This window comes from Suricata suricatta, chromosome 8, assembly GCF_006229205.1.
Source record: "Suricata suricatta isolate VVHF042 chromosome 8, meerkat_22Aug2017_6uvM2_HiC, whole genome shotgun sequence".
Classification (NCBI taxonomy): Eukaryota; Metazoa; Chordata; class Mammalia; order Carnivora; family Herpestidae; genus Suricata; species Suricata suricatta.
In genome coordinates, this window is record NC_043707.1 from 64,158,327 (window position 1) to 64,181,723 (window position 23,397).

At 44.2% G+C, this 23,397-nt stretch overlaps 1 long non-coding RNA gene across 1 annotated transcript in view; it reads right to left on the reverse strand.

Annotated features, from left to right (window-relative positions):
- LOC115299953 overlaps positions 1–23,397 on the reverse strand; it is a 107,201-nt gene that overhangs the window by 71,084 nt on the left and 12,720 nt on the right. Inside the window, exon 2 of the long non-coding RNA XR_003912437.1 lies at positions 19,473–19,591. This is a non-coding gene — a long non-coding RNA (uncharacterized LOC115299953). The remainder of the gene's footprint in view (positions 1–19,472; positions 19,592–23,397) is intronic.

The following is a 23,397-nucleotide window of genomic DNA, read 5'->3' on the forward strand; positions in this document are numbered from 1 at the left end:
GGAGTCACCTCACATGCAGTACTCACTCAACGTCTTATATCCACGACTTCACCCTGACTCATACACACTTAAGTCTAACATATAGAGGTGCCAGGGGAGCTCAGTCTGTTAGGGATCCAACCCTTGGTTTTGGCTCAGGTCATGAACTCAGGGTTCGTGAGTTCCAGCCCCACATTGGGCTCTCTGCTGATGGTGCAGAGCCTGCTTGGGATTCTTGCTCTCTTTTCTCTCTGTTCCTCCCACATCTCACTCGCTCTTTCTGTGTCTGTCTCTATCTCTCTAAAAATAAATAAACTTAAAAAAATCATTAAAAAAAAGTTTAACATAATCTATCCTCAGTCAAATGCTGTTGAGTTGTTGTGTCATTTAGAGATACAGAAATAGAGATTCCAGGAGGTGACAAGACCGGGCCAAAGCACACAGCTGATAAAAGCAGAGCTGGCTGCTTCCAGAACAGTTTCCTGACACCTCAGCCAAGGCACAGGCCACTGTATCAAGCTGGAGAGCAGGGAAGCGTTCCCTCCTCGGCTGGGAACAGAGCCCCAGCACAGGGCAAAGGCTCTGCAATGCCTTGGCTGACAAGCCACACCAGTGGAGCCAGAGGCATGACTTCCTGGGATCCAGCCACTGCCCCGGGCAATGCCACACACAGAAAGTTGGCCTTTTGCTAATTGGTTATCAATTCATCATAGCTGCGAAGCACAACTGACAACATGTGATTTAGAAATTCCCACCTTTTTTTCCCCATTTCAAATGTTATCTCTTTTTTCTCACATTCTTTTCAGCACGTGATAGCAGCACTGCCTGGAAACAAGCTCCATGGAAAATTTTGAGACACATGGTGGTATACAAAATACTAGGAAAAGGGGTTGGCGGGAGAGGCATTGCCATTAGGCTGTGAATACTGCAAGTTGGCATGTGTTTAGGTCACTGACCCTAAATATAGTCATGTTTAGAGGAAGTGGTTTTTTTTTTTAAATTACATTTTATTGAGATTGGGAGATACAGTCTCACAAATTTAAAAAAAAGTGTTCTCCCAATATAATTTTAGGAATAACACTTCTAAAAAAATATTTTAATCCTTCTTTATTTTTGAGAGAGACAGAGTGTGAGCTGCAGAGGGTGCAGAGAGAAAGGAAGACACTGAATCTGAAGCAGGCTCCAGGCTCTGAGCTGTCAGCACAGAGCCCAACTCGGGGCTCGAACTCATAAGCCGTGAGATCATCCCCTGAGCCCAAATCAGACACCTAACTGACTGAGCCACCCAGGGACCCCAAGAACAATACTTTAAAGAAAGGTTACCATTCCATTAAATAATAAGTGTATGGAGTGTGTGTGTGTGTGTGTGTGGGTGTGTGTGTGTGTGTGTGTGTGTGTTTCGGTCTTCCTCGGTTCTGAAAAGTCGAGCTTTCAAAGCTTTCAAAGATCTCTTGGTTGGTCATGCTGTAGTCAGAAGAGGTTTTTGTTTTTTTTTTCCTTCATGATATCTGAACTTTTCCTTTCCATTCCGTCCCTAAGCCCAAGCTAGCTCTGAGTTGTCCACCATATACGTGCCTCCTAGGGATTCAGTTGGGAACAGCGTGTCTAGTTTAGACATTTAAGTCCCAGGATGGTAGGGTGAGAGGAGACTCCAGTGGGTCCTCTGGGGCAAGGCCTTCACTCTTGCCATGGAAAGAGTGTCCAGAACCAAAGGCAGCAGTGGTGACATGTCAGGGCAGACTCTGAGAATGCTGTTTGGGGCGTTGTGGGAAAGGACATCCTGACACAGGGACGGGGTCCCAGCAGCACGCTGCTCTTTGCCTTACCCCTCCCCCACCCTCTGCTCCCAGACTTCCCCCCCACCCTGCCCCCCACGAAGTGGCCTCAAGGTGCCTGCCTCTGAGTGCGGCTATGGGAGAAGGCCATTCCAGGTCCAGACTGCTGGGACAGGCAGGAGAGTACTTCCACTTCCTGAGCGTGAATCACCATTGCCAAGAGCAAATATTTACTATGACGCCTTTCTGAGTGACAGCATTTAACTTACTACAGATTTACTGTTTCAGGAGGACCAAATTCTCTGTATGGTCTAGAACGTTGGCATGCACGTCATTCCTTTCTTCCCAGATTTACATGCACATGTAAGTTGCCACCTAAACCCTGTACCTGAGTCTCATCATTTCAAAGATCAAGCCCGGATCTACACAGAGCCCTCAGGTTCAGACCCTACTTACCCCTCTGGCCTCACGCTGTACCACTGAGCCCTCTTTCTGTGTGTTCAGCCTTCTTGTCTTCTTCCTGGGGAGACTCCCTGATCCCTCCATCCCTGCCCCAGTTACAGACCCTTCTAGCAACTTAGCAATGCCTACAGGACTTACATAATTGCAGCAAGCAATAAACTAGTTGCTAATTTACTCCACATTCCTGAATGTCAGCTTCCAGAGGGCGGCGATCATCTCTGCCTTATCCAAGACCTTGGGACTGTGCCTTGCACATATAATGAGTACAAAATATTTGTTTGAAAGAATAATGAGGGGTCAAGGTGTCAGAATGTCTGGGCAGCCACACTGAATTTTGGGGTACATTTGGCCCAGTTGACCAGCTCCAGGAGCCAGAGACATGCAGCCTGGGTGGGTGGTAGTGGTAGTGGCAGCCAGAGGACAGGGACAGGGCAGTTCAGCCATGAAGCATTTTATGAAGAGACCTTGGGCTGCCCTCCTGGGGACTCCCAGTGTTGAGCAGAGAGAGCACTCTGGGACTTGTCTTTCTGGTTCCACTTTTTTTTCCGAGCCACCCAAGACTGGAAGGAAAAACAGCTTAGGAAGAAACACAACATTCTTTTATTCCTTGAAAGTCTGGGAAGTCCTTATGAGCAACAAGACAAGTTGGAGTGGCCAAGCTCATTTTTCACCCTGCACAGCCAGGAGGGACTGTGGCCGTCTGGGGGCAGGAGAAGAATCCTGCTGAGGAGAGTCCCACTGAAAGGACTCTGCTGGCTTTGGCATCAGAAATTCTTGGGTTCAAATCTCTGTTTCCCCTTGCTAGCCGTGTGAACCAAGGCAAGGGACTTAACCTCTCCTTGAACTTCAGTAGACTTTATTTGTAAAATGGACATAATCCCTAGGTTTCCGTAGGAATGAGCAGATCTAAGTGAGGTGTGTGATGAAGGGGAGGGCACTATAAATAAAGAATAACTAAAATCACTGAGAGTTTATTACTCTGTTAGCTCCTGGAGAGACATTTAGCTTTGATTACTGTGAATTTTGGCCTTCTTTTTATTAGGGGTTATATAATAATCCACCCTGAGGCAGAAGCTTACTAACTGTTAGAAAGTTTATTTCTCAAATATTAGAAAACATTTTTTTCCCTTTTTAACAGCTCAGTGGCCACATTGAATCCAATGACAGTGCCAATTGAGAAACTTTATGGGTGGGATTACCTGCAGCAATCAATGCCCTCTGGGCTTCAGGAAAGCCCACTCCATTCCGCTGTCCTGGAAATGTGGGGCTCAGGTGTGGAGGCCCATTACCAGGTAAGGCTAGCAGGAACACACACGGAGCCAAGCATTCCTGAGCTGTGAGCACCAGGCTTTTGTTTATCCTCTCCTTATAAGGAGTGAGGTCACTGCGATTTCTCTCTCCTCAAGTGACTGAAATCAGCTCTTTTCCTCAGAGGGGTGGGGGGATGATTAAGCAGGGTAAATACGCCAGCACTTCAGATATCCAGTTATGAGAATGTTGACAGATCCTTGCAGCAGAGCTGGGTTTTGGGGTTTTTATCAGATCCCAGGGACTTTCAGAAGTCATACTTGGATCGTCCCCAACCCCTCCCTGCCACAGGCAAGCAAGCCTAAGGATCCACTTTTGCATCCAGAGAGCCAGCTGCAAAGTTGGCCTCGTTGAAGGAGCTGGAACTGTGTTTGCTCCAGGGCCACCTTCTTTGCTCCTTCTGCCCCTTCCCTCACCAGTAGCCCATGAGCACTGAAGTGTGCAGCCAGTGGCTTCTAGGAGGAGCAGGGAGCCTAGAAAATGGCAGGTGCTGCTTTTCCTCCTCTCGGATGGGTCAGCGCTTCACACCTCACAAGAAGCAAGGACATAAGGCAGCTACCCTGGGTTCTCCAAGGCTTGAATCTCTCTTCTCTGTCGAAGCCCCCGTCCTGTCCATCCCTCTCCTATCTTCAGGACTCCAACACACCATCTCACACGCAGGGCACGGTCTGACATTGCACAATCTTGTGTGGGTTGTGGTGGTTTCCACCCAGACCCATCTGGTCTCCCCCACCAAGACGATAGGCCCCTCAGAAGCAGATACACAGCAGGCACCCCTTTTGCAGCCTTGCAGGGCCCAACCCAAGGGTAGGCATTAAATAGGTGCTGGGTGCAAGCTGGTTGATGGCAAGTTGATTTGGTTACATGGTCCATAAAGCCTGGATGATAGTTCCTTTCTATGCTTTGTTGAGAATGTGGCCAAGGTTGTTGAGAGCTGGTTATCTGAAGGCATTTAGGTTTCTTCCACCTGACACTTGGTCCTAGTTACGTTTGGGGCTGACCAGGCCCCAGCATTCCACTGTCTCTTCCTCCTGCGGGCAGCCATTTTTAAATCCACTTTCAGATCCTCCTCCAAGTGGGAGCCTGCCCCACTGTGTGTCCAGTACTGCACCCAGACATCAGTGCAAGGGTAAAGTAGAGCTACCATCCTGCCCTCAGGAGGGTTCTGTGTAGTTCAGGAGTGAAAACACACATAGAGAGTACCTCCATGGGTGCCCTTCCCCACGTCTGCCTTCCTTCTATCCCTTGGACTCTTATTTATTTGTTTATTTATTTTAATGTTTATTTTTGAGAGAAAGAGAGAGAGAGCGAGCAAGAGCAAGCCAGGGAGGGGCAGAGAAAGAGGAGACACAGAATCTAAAGCAGGCTCCAGGCTCTGAGTTGTCAGCACAGAGCCCAACATGGGGCTCAAACCTAGGAACCTGAGATCATGACTTGAGCTGAAGTCAGACTCTTAACTGACTGAGCCACCCAGGAGCCCTTATCCCTTGGACTTCTTAAAGCTTTTGTCTTATCAATTTCCTGCTGTCACTTTTCCACACCCTGGAAACTCAGACCAACTCCTCAATGTCCCCTTTTGTGGGGACATCTTTTAAAGACTTCCTTGTCTTTTATGGGTTTTATTGTTAATTACTACAACAATAATAACAAGCATGAGAATTCACAAAGGTTCCCAAACCCTTCTTTTTGGTACCTGCTGATAAAAAAATAAATTGGTGCAATTTTTCTGGGCAAGAAATTGGCAGTATTGCCTTAAAAGATTCACATATTTTAGTGTTTCCTGATCTAGCAGGTCCTTTGTGCCCTGAGAAGGGCAGGGCCAGTGTGGAGCCTGCTTGGGATTCTTTCTCTCCCTCTCTCTTAAACAAACAAACAAACAAACAAACAAACAAACATTAAAAGAAAAACCAGGAGACTCTTAAATACAGAGAACAAATTGAGGGTTGCTGGGGGAGAGGGGGAGGAGAAAATGGGTGATGGGCATTGAGGAGGGCACTTGTTGGAATGAGCACTGGCTGTTGTATGTAAGCAATGAATCATGGGACTATATCCCCAAAACCAAGAGCACACTACATACACTGTATGTTACCTAACTTGACAATAAATTATAAACAACAACAACAGCAACAACAACAACAACAACAAAACCCTACACACAAACCCACAGAACTTTTGTAGTAATACAGAGGATCCCTCGATTGACGTTCTAGAAAAAAACAAAAAACATCTAATCTCTAATAAGAACAGGACGACAAGTTAAGTGATTCCTAAAGGGTTGGCTGCATACACAAATAGAAGTTAGGACCAGCTACAGAATGCTGAAATAAAGTGACACAAAGTGATCTATGGCAGAGAAAAGTTCATCCTCTTCCAAATTCTTATCACAGGATTTGGAAGTAGGGGCTGTGACAGGGCAGAGAAAAGGAACTGGCTTGAACCAGCAACCTGCCTGAACAATTAATCACCCCCATGATGGTCCAACAGATTTTGTTAATTCCAGTGATTCTTCATGGACAGAAAGCTCATCGTCAAAATACAGTGGATGTTTTCCCCTGAGGTTTCTCAGAACTGTGAGACAATGGCTCATTTTTGTTCAGCACGAATTTAAGACTGAATGTAGCTTTAACCTTCAGAAGAATGAGAAGCACCTGTGAACCTGTAGTTTTTGATGACAGGAGCCTTCCTGCGCTCACCAAGAGCTTACAGGAAGGAAATTACATCTCCCTGGGCTACTGGGGAGGCTCGTTGCCTCTAGTAAAGTCACTACGGAGAGGCAAGTTAGAAAACTCTGTAATAAGTGGTTCCCGGCTCCATCATAAAGGTGGTGGTCAGAATAATCATCCACAATTATAAATGATAGAAATACTCAGATTTTAACACAAAAATTAAGTAGCTTGTGGGAACAGGAAAAGCATCTTCCTTTTGGTTTCAAGATATGCTGGTCGTATAAGCTAAGGACAGAGATGCTTATTGCAGCTGCGTTAGGGGACTTCATCTACTAGAGTGTGTTGTTATTTGAAACCTACCTGGACTATATGACATCTAGAAACATGTCTCATCTGAGAATTTGGGACTATGGAATAAATCAAAACCATCTTTGGTCTCATAAAAAAAATCCACAAAGAGAACCCACTAATGAAACCTTAACAATGTATTTCACTGAAGTGGAAAAATATCCTAACTCAGTTTGGAATTCCAGGGGGTTTAAGTGTCTATGAACATTGTTACTTTTGCAGCATTTGAGATGTATACAGTTATTTGGTAACATTGTTTAAGGACTATTGGCTTTTACTAAAATACTCCACATTGCCTAGGAATATAATGCATACTATGTGAAAAAGAGTAAGACAGGATGCATTACTAGGAATGACAAAGACCAATCATGATTAAGATGGTGTCTCAGAAGAAAACACTGAAATGTGTACGGATATGTGCTTATGCTCAGAAGACTTTGAAAGTTTAAAACTATCAGAGCAAATAACATTAAAATGTTTTTGTCCACACTGATACTGTGAATGCAAAGTGCCTTATTTATTAGTAAGCCAATGTGTTATGAAACCAGTACCTGTTAAATTAACACCAGCCAGGCTTTGGCATGATAAAATCATGAAAGAAACCAGAGGTTTACATTCAGGTAGAATATTATTGTTAAAACTTATTTCACACAATTTTTAAAAGTTGAGGATATTTTTACTGTCTGATGGGTTTTTTTTTCCGCAAGAATTATGATATCATGTATGTATGTGTTGTGCCTTTGTAAAAAAAAAAGAAAAGAAAATTTATTTGTATGATGCTTAATTGGAAATGTCTGAATTTGGCTAATTTATATTCATTTTTTGTATATAGATTTTCAGTGCTATATATAGCATTTTTGTATCATATAAGCTTCCTTTATTTGAGTAAATTCATTAAGTGTTTTTTTTTTAATAGCTGTGTTTGGATCAATCCATTTGCAAAATTGGAAATGACCAGAAAAATATGAAATAATCTGAAATGAAGATTTATATACAATATTAGTGATTTAAAAATTCTATTATTTTGTAATTTTTGAAAATGATGTTCTTAAGAAGTTTTAATGATGTGAAAAAATGCTCAAAATATAATAAGTCAAAAAAGAAAAAAATGATTACCTTCTCAATCACCAAATTATATGACATATGTGTGTGTGTGTGTGTGTGTGTGTGTGTGTGTGAGTTATTTAAAGTATACCAGGATGTTAATGTACTCACAGCAATTCTGAGGGTTGGGAACATAGGCAATTTTTATTTTCTTTTTTTATGTTTTTCTGTGTTTTCCAGAGATCATACTTTTCTACATGATCAGAAAAGAATTTAAAAAGCATACTTAGAAAAGTTCCTCATATAATAATTAAAAGGATAAAACCGGGGCAGCTGGGTGGCTCAGTCAGTTAAGCAACTGACTTCAGCTCAGGTCATGGTATCACAGGTCATGGGTTTGAGCCCCACATCAGGCTCTGTGCTGACAGCCCAGAGCCTGGAGCTGCTTAGGATTCTGTGTCCCCCTCTCTCTCTGCCCCTCCCTGACTCATACTCTGTCCCTCTCTTTCTCTCAAAAATACGTAAACATTTAAAAATTTTTAAATAAACATAAAACAGATGGGTGACTGTGTGCAGGTGCTTTCCATGGGTCTCAGGTATCATGTGTGTCTTTGCAACAGGACTGGGATGGGTATCAGTGTCCCTGTTTTCCAGATTTAGAAGATACCAGGCTGTTAAGTACATTATCCAAGGTCACACCGCTCTCCTGGATAGAATAGGATCCGACAGCGCACCGGTCTAATCAGAACATCTCAGGCACAACCTGCTTAGCTTCCCTTGTATAGTTTGGCCCTCACCCCCGACTTCCTACAGGCTGATAGGAGGGCCCACCCTGGTCCAGAGGGACCCTGCCTCCTTGGAAGCTCATGGCCACCAGGAGGCCCAATGCTGCTTTTGGAACAAGTAAGTGTGAATCGTGGACGTGCATATGCCCCAGCCTAACACTGCACAGCCTCCGTCTCTGGCTCCTGTGGACCCTCCACCCAGCCCTGGTCTCTCCCCAAGTGATACACACAGGTCACAAGGAAAAGACACCTACACCTATGTCTTTTCTTTGCCTGCAGTCATACTCTTTGGCTTTGACAGTTGAACTTAGCAGGTTTGGGGGTGACTCTCTTCCCCACCACTCAGCTCTTGAGAAGCCCACTAGACTGTGCAGGCCATGGAGGCTGGGGGTGGTGGTGAAACAGCTCTGGGGGCTCCTTCCTGCAGGCTCCCACCAGTAGCTCTGACCCTTGTCTGGTTGTGGAGAAAGTGCCAGTGAGCCTCAGGCCCACTGGACAGAGCTCTGTCAGAAAAGCTCAGTAGGAATGTGCCTGTAGCCCTACTGTGTGCCTCCGGGGATCACACCTGCCTATCTAAGGATGGCCGCGAGGGGCCCAGGACACCGCACATGGGAAAGCACATAGTACACCAGCAAGCTCTAATGTCAGATGTGATTAGCCAGAAAGGGACAGGAATCAAAGGACCAGAATAGCCAGCCATGGGATTCTTATCTGCTTCATTTACTGCGGAATCCTTAGCACCTAGAATGGTACCTGGCACACAGCTGGCACTCAGTAACACTTTTCTAAATGAATGAACAAGTTTTATGGGTCCTTGGTGGCTCATTCCCTCTCTTAACCTGTGGCATTTCACTTAGGTGCCAAGAAAGCAGGTTCTGTGAGAAGAAGGTGGAAAAAGGCACTGCGTGGGGGTGGTTTCTTGCTGTGTGAATTTGAGCCAGTTCTCTGTTACTTTGGGCCTCGGTTTACCCTATATGTCAGGGGAATAAGAGTATGATCTACAGACGTCATCCCAAGTGGCCAGCAAACAAAAACACATAGGTTTAAAAACTTTCATGTATATGGTGCTTTTTGTCTGTAACACGTCGGATTACAGCAGCCCAGGCAGAGATCCTAAAGGGACCCCTATAGGTACTCATTCAGGTTCCAATGAGAAGTTGGTCTCAGAAATGAAGAAAATGTTTCATTTATTGGAAGTTGCCTGTACTAGAATGAGTCAAGTTATCTGTGTGGGTAGAAGTGTGTTTATTTAGAAACTGAATTCCTGATTTGTGTCCAGTATTTCCTAATGATCCGTTTAAGGAAAGGGAAATACTCCCATACAGGACCAGTTTACAAAGTCTTGAGAAACCAATAAATCTCTTGCGTTTATCTCACAAATGGGCCAGTTCCTGACTCAGCCTGCTCAAGTCAGGGGCCTTGAGGGAACGTAGTGAGCTCCCTAACCAGATACAAAAGCTCTTAGTTCATCACCAAAATATCTTTTCTGGAAGGCAATGCTGAGCTCCACCACGCAAACCAGTGTCACTCCAATCCTCAGGGCCCCAGGGTGCTTGCATTGATGGTCTCCCTATTATCAGATTTTCCCAGGGGTCCTCTTCTCTCCTGCAATCACCCACAGCTCTCCCATCCCCCCAAGTCCCTCTCTACTTGCTGGATAGGCCTGGACTCTCTTTGATGAGGACCATGTTTTACACTGATCATTTAAGAGACAGCCGAAATGAACATCCATGGTCAAGAGTCAGCTCTGTGCCATGAACTGAAGCATATTTCTTTCCTTGGCTTCTCCATCAACATAGATCACCCTCCCTCATTATCTGATCCTTGAATGCAGAGACACAGGAGAAAGGTCTGCAAGAAAACATACATAAAACTTTGCCTTTTGTCCATGAAGATCATGGATGTAAGGTTCACATCATGCTGTGCTGAATAGAGCCATGAATATCTAGGCGTCATTTAGTTTTGGACAAACTACTTAACCTCCCTATCATCAGTTTTTTCATCTGTAAAATGAGGCGGTTAAAGTGGACATTTCAAAGCTCCTTTCTAGTCCTACAAGAACGCTGCCCCTCCATGCCCCAGGCTACCTGCACCCATTTGAATTCAGTAGCACATCAGGGATTCTACTCTGCCTCCTGGAGTGAGGAGAGACCCATCATGACACCCGATTCAGTACTTTGAGGCTCTCTCTGTCTATACTCAATTACATGTGTGTGAGTCACAGGAAGAGTCATATATGTGAGTTCTTGGTCTTAGGCTGCTTATTAGCTGTGAGTGATCTTGGAAAATCTTTGCACCTCTGGTCCTCTATCTCTAGCCTCCTTTAGTGATAGCTTCTGCCTGGCAGAATCAGTGGGAAGTTATACTTTATTTCCTCCTTTTTTTTTTTTTAATAGAATGATGGATCCTCTTGTTATTGGTCCCCTTGCTTTCTTTTTACTGAGTCATATCTGGACGTATTAGGAAGAAGTGAGTCAACGGTAAACTCCACAGGTGTCTTAGGCTCTAGGTGAAGCTCCTATAGCAAAGAGACCCACAAATACAGTGGCCCGAACATGTCCAAGTTTAACTTCCTTCTTATTAACAGAGATCATAAGATGTCACAGGAAGGAGGTCGGTGATCCCCTCTCCTCTATAAGACCCCAACTCTTCCACATCCTGTTCTTTAGGACCAACTCAGAGCCCACTTCCCTTGGAGGCCCCAGAGCCCTCCCATCCACAGGGATCACGCGCCGTCAGCTGCCCTCAGTGGGCTCAGCACGCACTGCCCTCCAGTGCTAGGTAACTTTGTACCACCAGACTGGGAGCTCCTTAAGGTCAAGAGTCATGTCCACACTCTCTACTCAACTTTAGGAAAGTGCTTAGTTTAGTGCTTGGCATGGTCAGTTCTCCAAGAGGACTTGATGTTTAGCCCCTCCCCCGCCTCCCCCCCCCGCCCCCTCCCCCCCTCCGTGCATTCCTGGAGACTTCGGCCAGTCATGATTATGAAAGCTGAGGTGTTTGCTTAGTCATCACCGTCTGACATATTTTTCAACTTAATTACCCTGCAATTTCTTCACATCTTCCAATACATGAAAGACCAAAAATGCATATCTTTGGGAGAGGGGAGGGAGGACGTGTAAAATAATATTCATGAAAGTCCTTGACTCACTACAAAAATGCAAGAAATGTGCTGCTTACACATGGACCCAGGGAAATATAAATTTTCCTATACTGTGCAAGTTCAGAGCCCTTGGGTGGAAGAGTGAATGTATTACTGTAAATTTTATAGAATTAATTTTTTTAGTGGGAAAGCTTACCATAGTCATAGTCATAGGCAATTTGGGTAACTGCCCCGATTTGAGTGGCTCATGACTAGCAATCCCAGAGAGCAAGGTAATTCAGTCATCTACCTCAATGTTTCCTTTGCAATTTGGGCACCGAACTGAAAACCACACTCCCAAGTGGGTAGATCAATGGGAGTTCTACTGAGATGTTTTATAGGTGGCACGGGGTAGGGGAGAGGACGTAGTTTGTCTTACCTGCTTTGAAAATGTTCAGACCAACATTCCTGTGACCATTTTCTGTGTTAGATCCAACTTTAAGTTATTTTAATGGAGCATCTTGCTCCCGCCCACTGCTGCTCCTTTAGCTCATTTCTGCAGTGAGATGTTATGTGTTCTTTTTTGGCATAGGAACTTTTATAAATATGTGCTTTTTTAATACTTTTATAAAATTATCTCTTTTGGCTACAGCTTAAAGCCTATGACTCTACACTTATCCAGCCTCATAAACAGGAAAGCCTCATACAGTGGTGCAGGGTCTGCACTGCATGGCTCCACATGTGCTATATACATGGACCACGATGGCACCTCCAAAGATATATTGGTAACAACCTCCATGATATTCCAAGAAAGCCTCATCTCATAGATTATCTACAAATTTCTCAGCAGTTGTATGCTTGAACTCTCTGCCATTTAGTGCTCAACAAAAGCTTGACTGAGAGCAGTCGTCCTAAGAGCCCTAAAGCATGTCTGTTCCTGGGTACTGGAGGTTTGTTTCTGGAACAATCCAGATGAATAAAAGGCTGCCTTCTGGACCACACTGTTCTGACCCTGCATGCAATTGCTTTTCATTAATTACGCTCTGGCGTAAGGCATCAAACACCCTGGAGAAACATTGTAAGCCTTACCGTAGTTCTCTGAATGTTCTGGTGGAGGACCTTGCTCACAATATATCACCTCTTCAGAGGGGTCCATGGGAGAAATTTCTCTCTGCCCCTACTATCAAGAAGCGTCATGATTTTCCTGAACAGTGTGATTTGACAGACAGGCACTCTGACTGTCGTCGGAAAGCTAAGGGTTAAGTCAGTGGCTCAATACTGACTAGTATGAAGCCGTCACAGCATGTGTTTTATGTTCTTGCCTCATTCCTGGCTTCATCAACATGAATGGACTTGACAAAAGCTGCTGCATCCTCACTACATGCCAAGCACTCTTCTAGATCCTACCCTGAACAAAACAGACAGATGTTCCCATAAGGAAGCTTACCTTCTAGTGGAGAGGTGGGGGGGGCGGGGGAATACATGGTAAACAAATTACATGTGCCTATTGGTAATAGTGTGTGTGTAATACATATATAGTTACCGATACATGCCTATGTATATATGCATTAAGTACATTACGTATGCATATATGTAATGTTATATAAACATTGTAATTACCTATACATATACATAGCTATAATGTTACATATGTTACATACGCATGTATGTAATATTATATTAGTGTGGTAAAGAGTAGAAAATAAATCAGGAAAGGGGAATGGAAAAGGTAAATTTTAGAGTGGAGATCTGAGAACAACTTTCTGAGAAGTTGCTATTTGAGCAAAGCCTGAGGTGGTGAGGGAGTGTGCTGTGTGAATCCCTGGGGAAGAACATTCCAGACAAAGGGAACAGTGAGTTCAAAATTCCTGAGGCAGGAGTGTGTGGGGCATGTTGAAGAAACAGCGAGGGGGCCAGTGAGGCTGGAAGGCTGTGGGGGAGGTGGTGACACCGTCACATGTTTTGTGTGCCCGGAAGAGCCCCGTCAGGTCTGGGAGGGCTTTGATGTGTTTGGACCCGATGCTGCCTAAGATGAAAAGCATTCAAGGGTTCTGAGCGGGAGACTGATGTAATTCCCAGGGGCCACTCCAGCTAATGGCTTGAGGTCAGACAGAGGAGACAGAGGCAGACCCAGGGAACCAGTGAGGAGACCCTTGTAGGAGTTCAGAGGTGATGGGGCCTGAGCCGCTCGGCAGCAAACGGGTGAGAAAGACCTGTTTGTGGTGTACAGTGGCCCCTTGAATATGGTAGTGGAATAAGAGGGCAGCAGATTTGGACATGCTAAGTCTGAGGGGCCTGCAGACACTGCAGGAGGATGAGTGAGCCGGAGTCTCAGACCAATATCTGGGCTGGGTATAAACAAACTAGGGGTGCTTGGGGCCATGACACTGGAGGGGATGGTCCCAGGGTGAGTGTGAGCCGAGAGGAGGTCCCCAACAGCAGATCCAGCTTAGAGCTCATCTAAGCGTTCTATCCTCTTTTTTTTTGAACCTAATTTCCTAGGCTAGTATTCAACAAGTCATATTATTTTTAGCTCTATAAACCTCCTTATGTGATGCTTAGAAGGCAAACATAGTTGAAATCAGGGCTGCAGCACTGATACTGCGTCATTCAAGAACTGTTTACTCAGAGCCACTCACACGTCAGGCGTTAGAAGCTTGGGATGACCAGACAGTCTCTGGCCTTGTGAAGCTTAAGATACAGTCAAGGAGAAGGACAGCACTGACATATAAATGAACACACAAAGATAGTTTCAGATTGTATCAGGTGCTATAAAGAACTAGAAGAGAAGAAGTAGAGGGTAATTCAGGACAGGAGCTATGGCTTCACAGAGGATATGCTATTTGAACTGAACCAAAGTGAAAAGAGGGAGCCATGCAATGTTCAGGAGGAAGAGCATTCCAGGCAGAGGGAGCAGCCAGTGTGAAGGCCTGAGATGGGAATAAGTCTGATGCATTGAGTGCCAGAAAGGCTGGCTCATGTGGCTGAGACATAGTGAAGGGGGATTGGGGTAGGAGCCAAAGTAGGAGGGACAAAAAGCCACTCACACTGAGTCTTCCCAACATGGTGAGAACTTTGGGTTTTATTTTGAGTGCATTGGAGAGTCACTAGATTCTCAGCAGCACAGTTATGGGACATGATTTACCCTGACTGTGGAGTATAGCCTTGACCTATAAGGAACAGAGAGACTGGCAGGGAGGGTGTCCCCATGGATGAGGGAGCCAGCCGATGGCGGCTGGACCAGGAGGGAGCAGGTCAAGTGGGAGAGGGTGCATGGGTGTTCGACGGCCTTCCAGATGGACCGAATGGGGGTGCAGTGAAGTCTTCGATGACTCCTGGGTTTTGGCTTGAGCAACTACGCAGCTGTCCGAGCTGCTGACGCGAGGCTGGACACCGTGGGAGAGGGGCAGGCTTCCCTGAGGACGAGAGTTCCATCCCAGCTGTGGTAAACCTGAGATGCGTACAGGGCGCTTTGCAGCTGTGTCTGCTACCTACAACGAGTGTCCCACACTCGCTCAATGTCACACTCCCACCGGCAGTGTTTGATGAGGGTTTTAATGTCTCCATCTCCTCACCAACACTCGTTATTTCTGTATTCTCTTTTTTATCTTAGCCATCCTAGTGTGAAGGAAGTGATATCTCGCTGTGGCCTAGATGCACATTTTCCCAGTCTCACGATGCGGAATACCTTTTCACCTCTTGGTTTCTGGCGGGTCCCCAGGCTGGGAGGCCAGGCCATGGCTGTATTTAGAACCTGCTGCTGACCTTCCCATCCGAGCTAACAGGGGGTCATGTTCCATCAGGGTGTGAGCAAACCTCTAGGCTCTTTCTGAAAACAGATGTGGCTTTTGCCTGACAACCTAGCAAAAGAAACTAATGCTAAAGATTTTTAATTATTTCACAAACTGAATGAATAAAGAGAAAAAAATTAGTATAAATAAGATATGATAGAAGCTCTATTAGAAGAAAACTTTATTATTTAAATACTTGCTTGGGAGACACTTATTTTCAGTGAAACCCCGACTTCTTTCACCCTGCTATACTAGGCGGGTTAATGCCACCGCCCTGGACATCCGGTAATCCCCTAATGCACACAGATCGATGGTACTTTCTCAGGATCAGAATTTAAATTTCCTTCAGAAAGATCTCAGGCCAACTAGTTCCCACACAGGATGCTTCCCGTCTGCTGGGAGGTTAATTTGGAATCTTCAGTTGCTCAATCAGGAGATTTTTGGTGTTCCTAGTCTGCAGTTTGGGGATTAGAGGGCTGACTGTCTGGTGGCCTGGAATAGGAGTACATCACTAAGATCTCTGAGCCTAAACTTGATTGGAAACAAATTTGATTTTCACTTATAATGCAAATCAGGGATTCCCTAAAACTGAGCCAGCTGATGCTGATCTCACCAAGGATTCCCACCTTCGTTATTTGGGAAATCTGATTCCAAACTGGAACATCTCTCTTTTCTCCAACACACATTCTCTCATCCTATAAGTAAGAATCACACTGAATTATTCTGCTTTTAGAGCTCACAGTAGTAGAAATCTCAAACCAAGGCAGATTAAACACGCAAGTTTGTGATCACTTACACAATCGTCTACTCTCGGAGGGCCTCTGTCAGACCCTGATCGTTAGAACAGCATGGCCCCTCTGGAAAGCGGCGGGCTGGGCAGGAGAAAGAAGGGCGGGTGGCCAGCACCTGAATGTGGCCCTTGTATATTTTATAAAGGCCTGGGCTTTCCCATGTTGTGGACAGGCGGTTTTGGGCAAATTATAGTAAAGCCTTGCTTTGTGAACATAATTCATTCTGGAAACATGCTTGTAATTCAAACTTGTTTATCAAAGCGGATCTCAAGAACGATTGCTTCAATTGTGATCATGTGATGCTATCACATACTACTCGTATTTCAAAACCTCGCTCATTTATCCAGTTAAAATTTGTTAGAAATGTTTCCTCATCTTGCAGAACACGTGCAGAACAAGTTACTCTCAATCCAAAGTCTTACTGTACTTTCTCTGAACCTCCATCTCTTCCTCTGAAAACCTGACTTAAGTGTATTTACTTCCGAGGGCTCTTGGAGGCACGGGGGTCACGTGAGCACCCGCATGCTAAGAAGTGACACATGACTGATGCTATTGTTACGTGTCTTTTTCTCCAGTCCTCAGTGGGAATCTTCTTTCCTTTCCTTTCAAACTCCCTCCTGGATCCCAAACCCAAACCCAAACCCCAGGAATAATTCCAGACATTCAGACCGAACAGAAGTTTTCTGAGATGAAACAAATCCAGGTTTCTGGATGAACAAAATATCGAAGAGATAAATAGATTTGGTCATTTAACAAACACTTTTTGGTGCCTATTATGTTCCAGAAACTATTCTAGGTACCAAAGAAGCAGCTAGGAGCAAACCAGACAAATATCCACACCCTCATGGAACTTCCCATCTAGCTAGAAAGGAGAGAGACTCTAAACAAATAAATTGTTAGGACACATCAGAGGTGAGCTGTGGTAGGTGCCCTGGAGAGGAACAAAGCAGGGGAGGTTGAGGAGTGGCAGGGTGAGGCGAGGCTGGAGATGGGTAGGGGTGTTCCTAAGGGCTGGCCCAATTCATGGCTCCAAAGGCTGAATTTTTGGGGGTTGAGTTAGCTTTCTAAGACTCATTTCTGTTTTGTTTTGTTTTTGTTTTTTAAATTTATGTATTTATGTATTTATTTATATTAAGTTAGTTAACATAACCATGTAGTGTTCGTTTCAGGAGTGATTCATCTCTTACATAGGACACCCAGTGCTCATCCCAACAAGTGCCTTCCTTAAAGCCCATTCCCCATTTTTTTATTTGAAAAATTTTTTTAATGCTTATTTCCTTTTGAGAGAGAGAAAGAGACAGAGTGTGAGTGGGGGAGAGGCAGAGAGAGACAGAGACACAGAATCCAAAGCAGGCTCCAGGCTCTGAGCTATCAGCACAGAGCCCAACGCGGGCCTTGAACTCACAAGCAGTGAGATCATGACCTGAGCTGGAGGCTTAACTGACTGAGCCACCCAGGTACCCCGGAAGCCCGTCCCCCACTGAGCCCATCCCTCCACACACCTCTCCTCCAGCAACCCTCAGTTTGTTTTCTGTATTTAAGGGTCTCTCATACTTGCCTCCCTCTCTGTTTTTATCTTATTTTTCTGGGGCTCATTTCGAAAGAGGTATCACCTTCCTTCCAGTTCAGCCGTCTCTCTGGTCCCAGGCGCCCAGCAGCCAGGCTCAGCAGGGACAGCCAGGCAGCAGTAGTAAGGGAGGGCAGTGCCAAGCCTGGCAGATGCCAGCCACTGGAACTGGATCACCTTGGGAAAGATTCTCCACCTTGGCTCTGTCTAAAAATCCCTGCACTGTGCTTCCTTAAATAGCACTGGACAGAGACCAGCCCATCCACTTCAAAGCCCTCCCTGTTAGCATTTATGAATGACACATTCCTGTCAAAACTCATCCAGACTAACTGCTGCTAATATCCTAGCAACACTGCCCTAACAGTTCTGGCATGGGGCGGAATTCACTCCAGCATAGCGCTGCAAGTTTATATTTCAGGAAAAAAATCTTTCAAAATCCTTTCTCCGTTCCTGTCCAACTATTCAATCTCCACCCCCAGGGACCATCTTTGACCAAGTTCAGTAGGTAGGTCCCTTCCGTCAGCCACTGGGAAGCCCTAACGGTGTGGTAGCAGTACTGAGAGCACTCTGCATAAATAATAGTACACTTGCACTTCATTGAGCCACTTCAGGCTATTTCCTGACTTTATGGACCCAATAGTTTTCTGCCTCATGACAACTTTAGTAGGAAGCTTGGACAAGTCCATACAGGAAAGAATTTGGAATCATACAATGTTAAGTAAAGGACTGGAAGGTGGTTATATCTTGGTCTCAAGTTACACGTGCCTGGTGTAGGCTTCTCATAACGCTGGTCTGTGAAGGAGTCTTGGGCAGCTGGGTGGGAAGGAAGGAAGGGCTGATTGACCAGTAATGTCTGCCATGGATGAGATACAGTGGATGGGCATGTCTCTAGGGTATGTCTGACCTAGCATTTTGCAAATGAGGGAATGGACATTCAGAGAACTGAGGTGACTCCATCAAGATCATACTGACAGTGAGAATCAGAGCCAGACCTAGAATCCAACCGTCTAGGTTTCCATCTGAGGATCCTTTCAACATCCACTCTATTCCATTTTGCTCTCGTTCCTAAAGTCTACAGAGGGCCGACTTCATAAGGCAAGGAAGGACCGGGGACCTGGCTGGCTCTGTGTAATGCCTGATGGTGGCTCATGGCAATCAGCTGCCCCGGTGGTCCCAGCCTGGTTCCTAGTCCATCTGCCCCCTCCCAGGAGGACTGTACGCCTCAAGGTATTATGGACCCAGCAAGAAGAATGAGGGGTCCACCCCACGAAGGAATCTACAGTGATTCACAGGGGCTTGGACTCCTGACCCAGAGCCTGATGTTATTTCCTCCTCCCTGTAGCCATGTTGCCCTCAGAATTCTTTTATTTTTTTTTATCTTAATTTATTTTTGAGAGAGAGAGTGAGAGAGTGAGCAAGTGAGAGCAGGGAAGGAACAGAGGGAGAAGGAGACACTGAATCTGAAGCAGGCTCCAGGCTCTGAGCTGTCAGCACAGAGCCCGACATGAGGCTCAAACTCACAAACCACAAGTTCATGACGTGAGCCAAAGTCAGCCGCTCATTTGACGGATCCACCCACGGGCCCCACCCTCAGAATTCTTATCATCCCAGTTTGGATGGGCTCAAACTTGTGATAGGATGCACAAAACTTTTATCTTTTTCTCAGAGTGATGCTGACACCCACTGCAGTTACGTCTTTCAAAACATAGCCTACTGGCTAAGAATAACCGATGCATTTGATGAGATACATTCATACGTAGATGTTACCAGAAAGGGTAAAGGGACCAGAAAGGTTCTTCTGTTTTTGTTTTAATTTATCATGAGATATCTTTCTTTTAAAAATAAGACAAGCCAGGGTTCAACCAATAACATACCTTTTCTTTGGCCTCACGGAGTCTCTTTGCAGTCCCCATGCTGGTCATCACCTCCTCCTGAAGTGTGCTGCTCTTGCCACACAAACGCTCTTCTCCCCTTCAGTGTCTAAAGTCTTTGCCTTGGGACAAAGAAAATTTGTTTAGTTCCACAAACTTACTGAGTAACTACAAGGCGCCAGGCATGTGCTTGGCACTCAAGATTTAGACATAAATGCAATGGGGCCCTGCCCTTGGGAAATTTACCTGGAACTTAACACCGAGCCAGAGGAACACAATGCTGAGCCTGTGTCCTTTAAGCGCCACCCTAAATCTGCTCTTCTGTGGTCATCCACTGTGTCTCCTTTGTTCCCCACTCTGTCCCCAGCACCGAGCGCAGTGCCTGGCACGTGGTGCCAGAAAAGACTGGTGGCTCACTGAGTCACCGATTCCTTACAATCACCCTACGGGGCAGGCAACATTTTTCTCCTTTTACAGCTGAAGAACTGAGGCGGACAGAAGCAAAGGAGCCTCTCCCAAAGTCTCCTGGTAGTGATGACTCAGTCACTTGTCTCCAAACCCTTTGTTTCTTCTCCTATACAGCACATCATACGGAGTCTTCTCATCTGTAAATCTGGAGGAGCAGACTGGATGATTCCATGGTATTTCATGGCCAGTGCCCAAACTAGGATGCATACCTGCTTTCTCTGGGAGGCTTCTTATGTGTTTTATCTGACCATGCATCTCTCCTGCCCTCATACTATTATCAGCTCTTTGAATTTAATATTTCACTTTGTAACCTATTTGTAGCACCCCCAAATCCATTTTCCATGCTCAAGGACTTCTTATTTTTTAAAGTTCATGGCTGTGTGAACCTGCCTTTTCTGGACCAAATAAATCACACACTTTACTTCCCGACACCAAGAATTTCTTTCCCAGTTTTCTCTTAAGGGCAGCAGCCAGCTTTTGGTGTTTTGTGGCAGGCCTCAAGCGTCCCATGCCTTAAGATGGATAAAATATTTCTTGGATATGACAAGTCTTGATTTTGAAGGGAGAAATACAGAGTTAAAAACTTTGTGGGATCATAAAAAAAAAACTGCATTTCTATACACTAAAACTCAAAAATGAAATTAAGCATTTCATTTGCAATAGCATCAAAAAGAATAAAATACTTAGAAACAAATTTAACAACAGAAGGGCAATACTGGCCACTGAAAATTAAAACACATTATTGAGAAAACTGAAGACCTAAATACATGGAGAAATAGCCCACGTTTGTAGACTGAATGACTTAACATTGTTAAGATGGCCACATTCCCTTCACTGATTCACAGATCACACACTAGCCCTATCAAAATGTTGACTTTTTTACAGAAAGTGATATACTGATTTAAAATGTATATGGAAATGCAAGAAACCCAGAATTGCCAAAACAATCATGAAAAAGAACAAAGTTAGAAGGCTTATACTCCCTGATTTCAAAATTACAGGGGTGCCTGGGTGGCTCAGTCAGTTAAGTGTCTGACTTTGGCTCAGGTCATGATCTCACAGTTTGTGAGTTCAAGTCCTGTGTCAGGCTCTGTGGGGACAGCCTGGAGCCTGCTTTGGATTTTGTGTTTTCCTCTCTCTCTGACCCTCCTCTGTTAGTTCTCATTCATTCTCTCTCCCTCTCTCTCAAAAAAATAAATAAAACACTAAAAGTTTTTTGAAAAAAATTGCATAGTAATCAAGATATTGTAACACTAGAATAAGGATATATAGACCAGTAGAGTAGACTTGAGAGTATAGAAAGTAATTTTTATATTTATGGTCAATTGATTTTGACAAGGGTGCTAAGACAATTCTATACGGGAAAGAAAAGTTGGTAACAATAGTTCTGGGACAAGTGGATATCCACATGCAAAAGAATGAGTTGGAATCTAGCTCATATCATGTATCAAAATTAACTCAAAATGGACCAAAGACCTAAATATAAGAACTAATGTTATAAAACTTTTGGAAGAAAATAAAGGTATAAATCTTCATGACCTTGAATCAGGCAACAATTTCTTATATGTGACAATGAAAGCACAAGCAACCAAATGCAAAACATATGCAGGTTGGATTTCATCAAAATTGAAAACCTCTGTGCTTCAAATGACACCATGAAGAAAGTAAAAAGAAAAGCCACAGAATGGGAGAAAATATGTGTAAATTATATATCTGATATGAGTCCCGTATCCAGACTATATAAAGAGCACTTAACAAGAGTAAAAAGACAAAAACCATATTCACTATGCTTTTCTGAGGTGTCCTATATGTAAGTCCATGTTTTTTATGTTGTCTGTCTTCTATGCTGTTCCTGTAAGTTTCCTATGAAAATACATTAAACTAAAAATAAATAAATTAATTAAATTAAATGCATTAAACTATTAAAAAAGACAAAAATACCCCACAATTTAAAAATGGTAAAGGATTTGAATAGACATTTCTCACAACAAGATAAACAAATTCTTAAAAAGCATGTGAAAAGATATTCAACATCATTAAGCATTAGGGAAATATAAGTCAAAACTATAATAAGATGTCACCTTGCACAGGCTAGTATGGCTATAAAAGAAAAAGACGGTACTAGCAAGAATAGTAGGGATGAGGAGAAATGGAACCCATCTTCACTGCTGGCAGGTATGTGAAATAGTGCTCAAAAAGTTCAACACAGAGCTACCATACGACCCAGCATTCCTACTTCTAAGGGTGTGCGTATACATACATACATGAAAATACTTAAATGCATAAAAACTTGGACATGAACATTCATAGTAATATTATTCATAACAGCCAGGAAGTGTGAATCGCCTAATATTCATCAACTGAGGAAAGGATAAACAAAATATGTACATACATGCAATGGAATACTACTTGGCAAACAAAAGGAATGAAGTGCTGATTCATGTTACAACATTAAATGACCTTTGAACACATTATGCCAAGTGAAAAACTACACCCACAAAGACCACATATAACAAGATTCCTTTATATGAAATGTCCAGAATAGGTAAATCTATAGAAGCAGAAAATAGAACAGTGTTTACCAGGGGCTGGAGGGAGTAACAATGGAGTGATTGCTAATGGGTACAGTTTTGGGGGGCGTGGTTGGTGATGAAAACATCCTGGAATTGAATAGTAGTAAGAGTTGTACAACTCTGAAAGTGGTAAATAATCTCATATATAAGTTCTATCTCAATAAAACTGTTTAAAATAAATCTCAGGGGAAATTCAACAGGTAAATGAGAGAGACTAACTGCAAATCCCAGGCTAGCCCCGATTCTTAGCACCTAGAAGCCTCCCTACCACCACTGTGGCTACAGTCACACCCATAGAACTCTGGATTTTCAAAAGCTGTCTTACCCACTTAGCTCATGATTTTTCATCCTCACCAGGTGGTTACCTAGCCAATACCTGACTAGGCTGTCTTCCCCACTCTCCAAGCCTTTACTGAATCTACTACGGACTCAGCTCTGGGCTAAGCACTGAGAATACATTTTGTATTGTTGTCTCTATAATGTAACAAACATTTATTTGAATATGTATAATGTGTCAAGCATTTTACTGGTTTCTATTCATTTTTGTTTATTTATACCTCTTTTAGTTTGAGTTCTTCCAGAAGCAGATCCTGAGACAAAGACTCAAGCGGAAATAGTTTTTTTTGGCAAGTGTGGCTAATTCTTGTAGGGGGGTGAAAAGGAGGTCCAGGGAAGGAAAGGAAGCCAAGAAGTCAGCTACCACAGTAAGCTACTAAAGCTTCAGCCTAAAGGGAAACTCTGGGGAAAGGTATAAAACAGGTTGGAAAAAGTATTCCCCCAAGGGCCAGGTTCCTATAATATTTATACAGCTAATTCGAGTCCCTGGTGGGGCATATGCAGGGCGTATGCTAATTTCTCAGCACCTCAGTCTGCCTAAGGAAGCACAG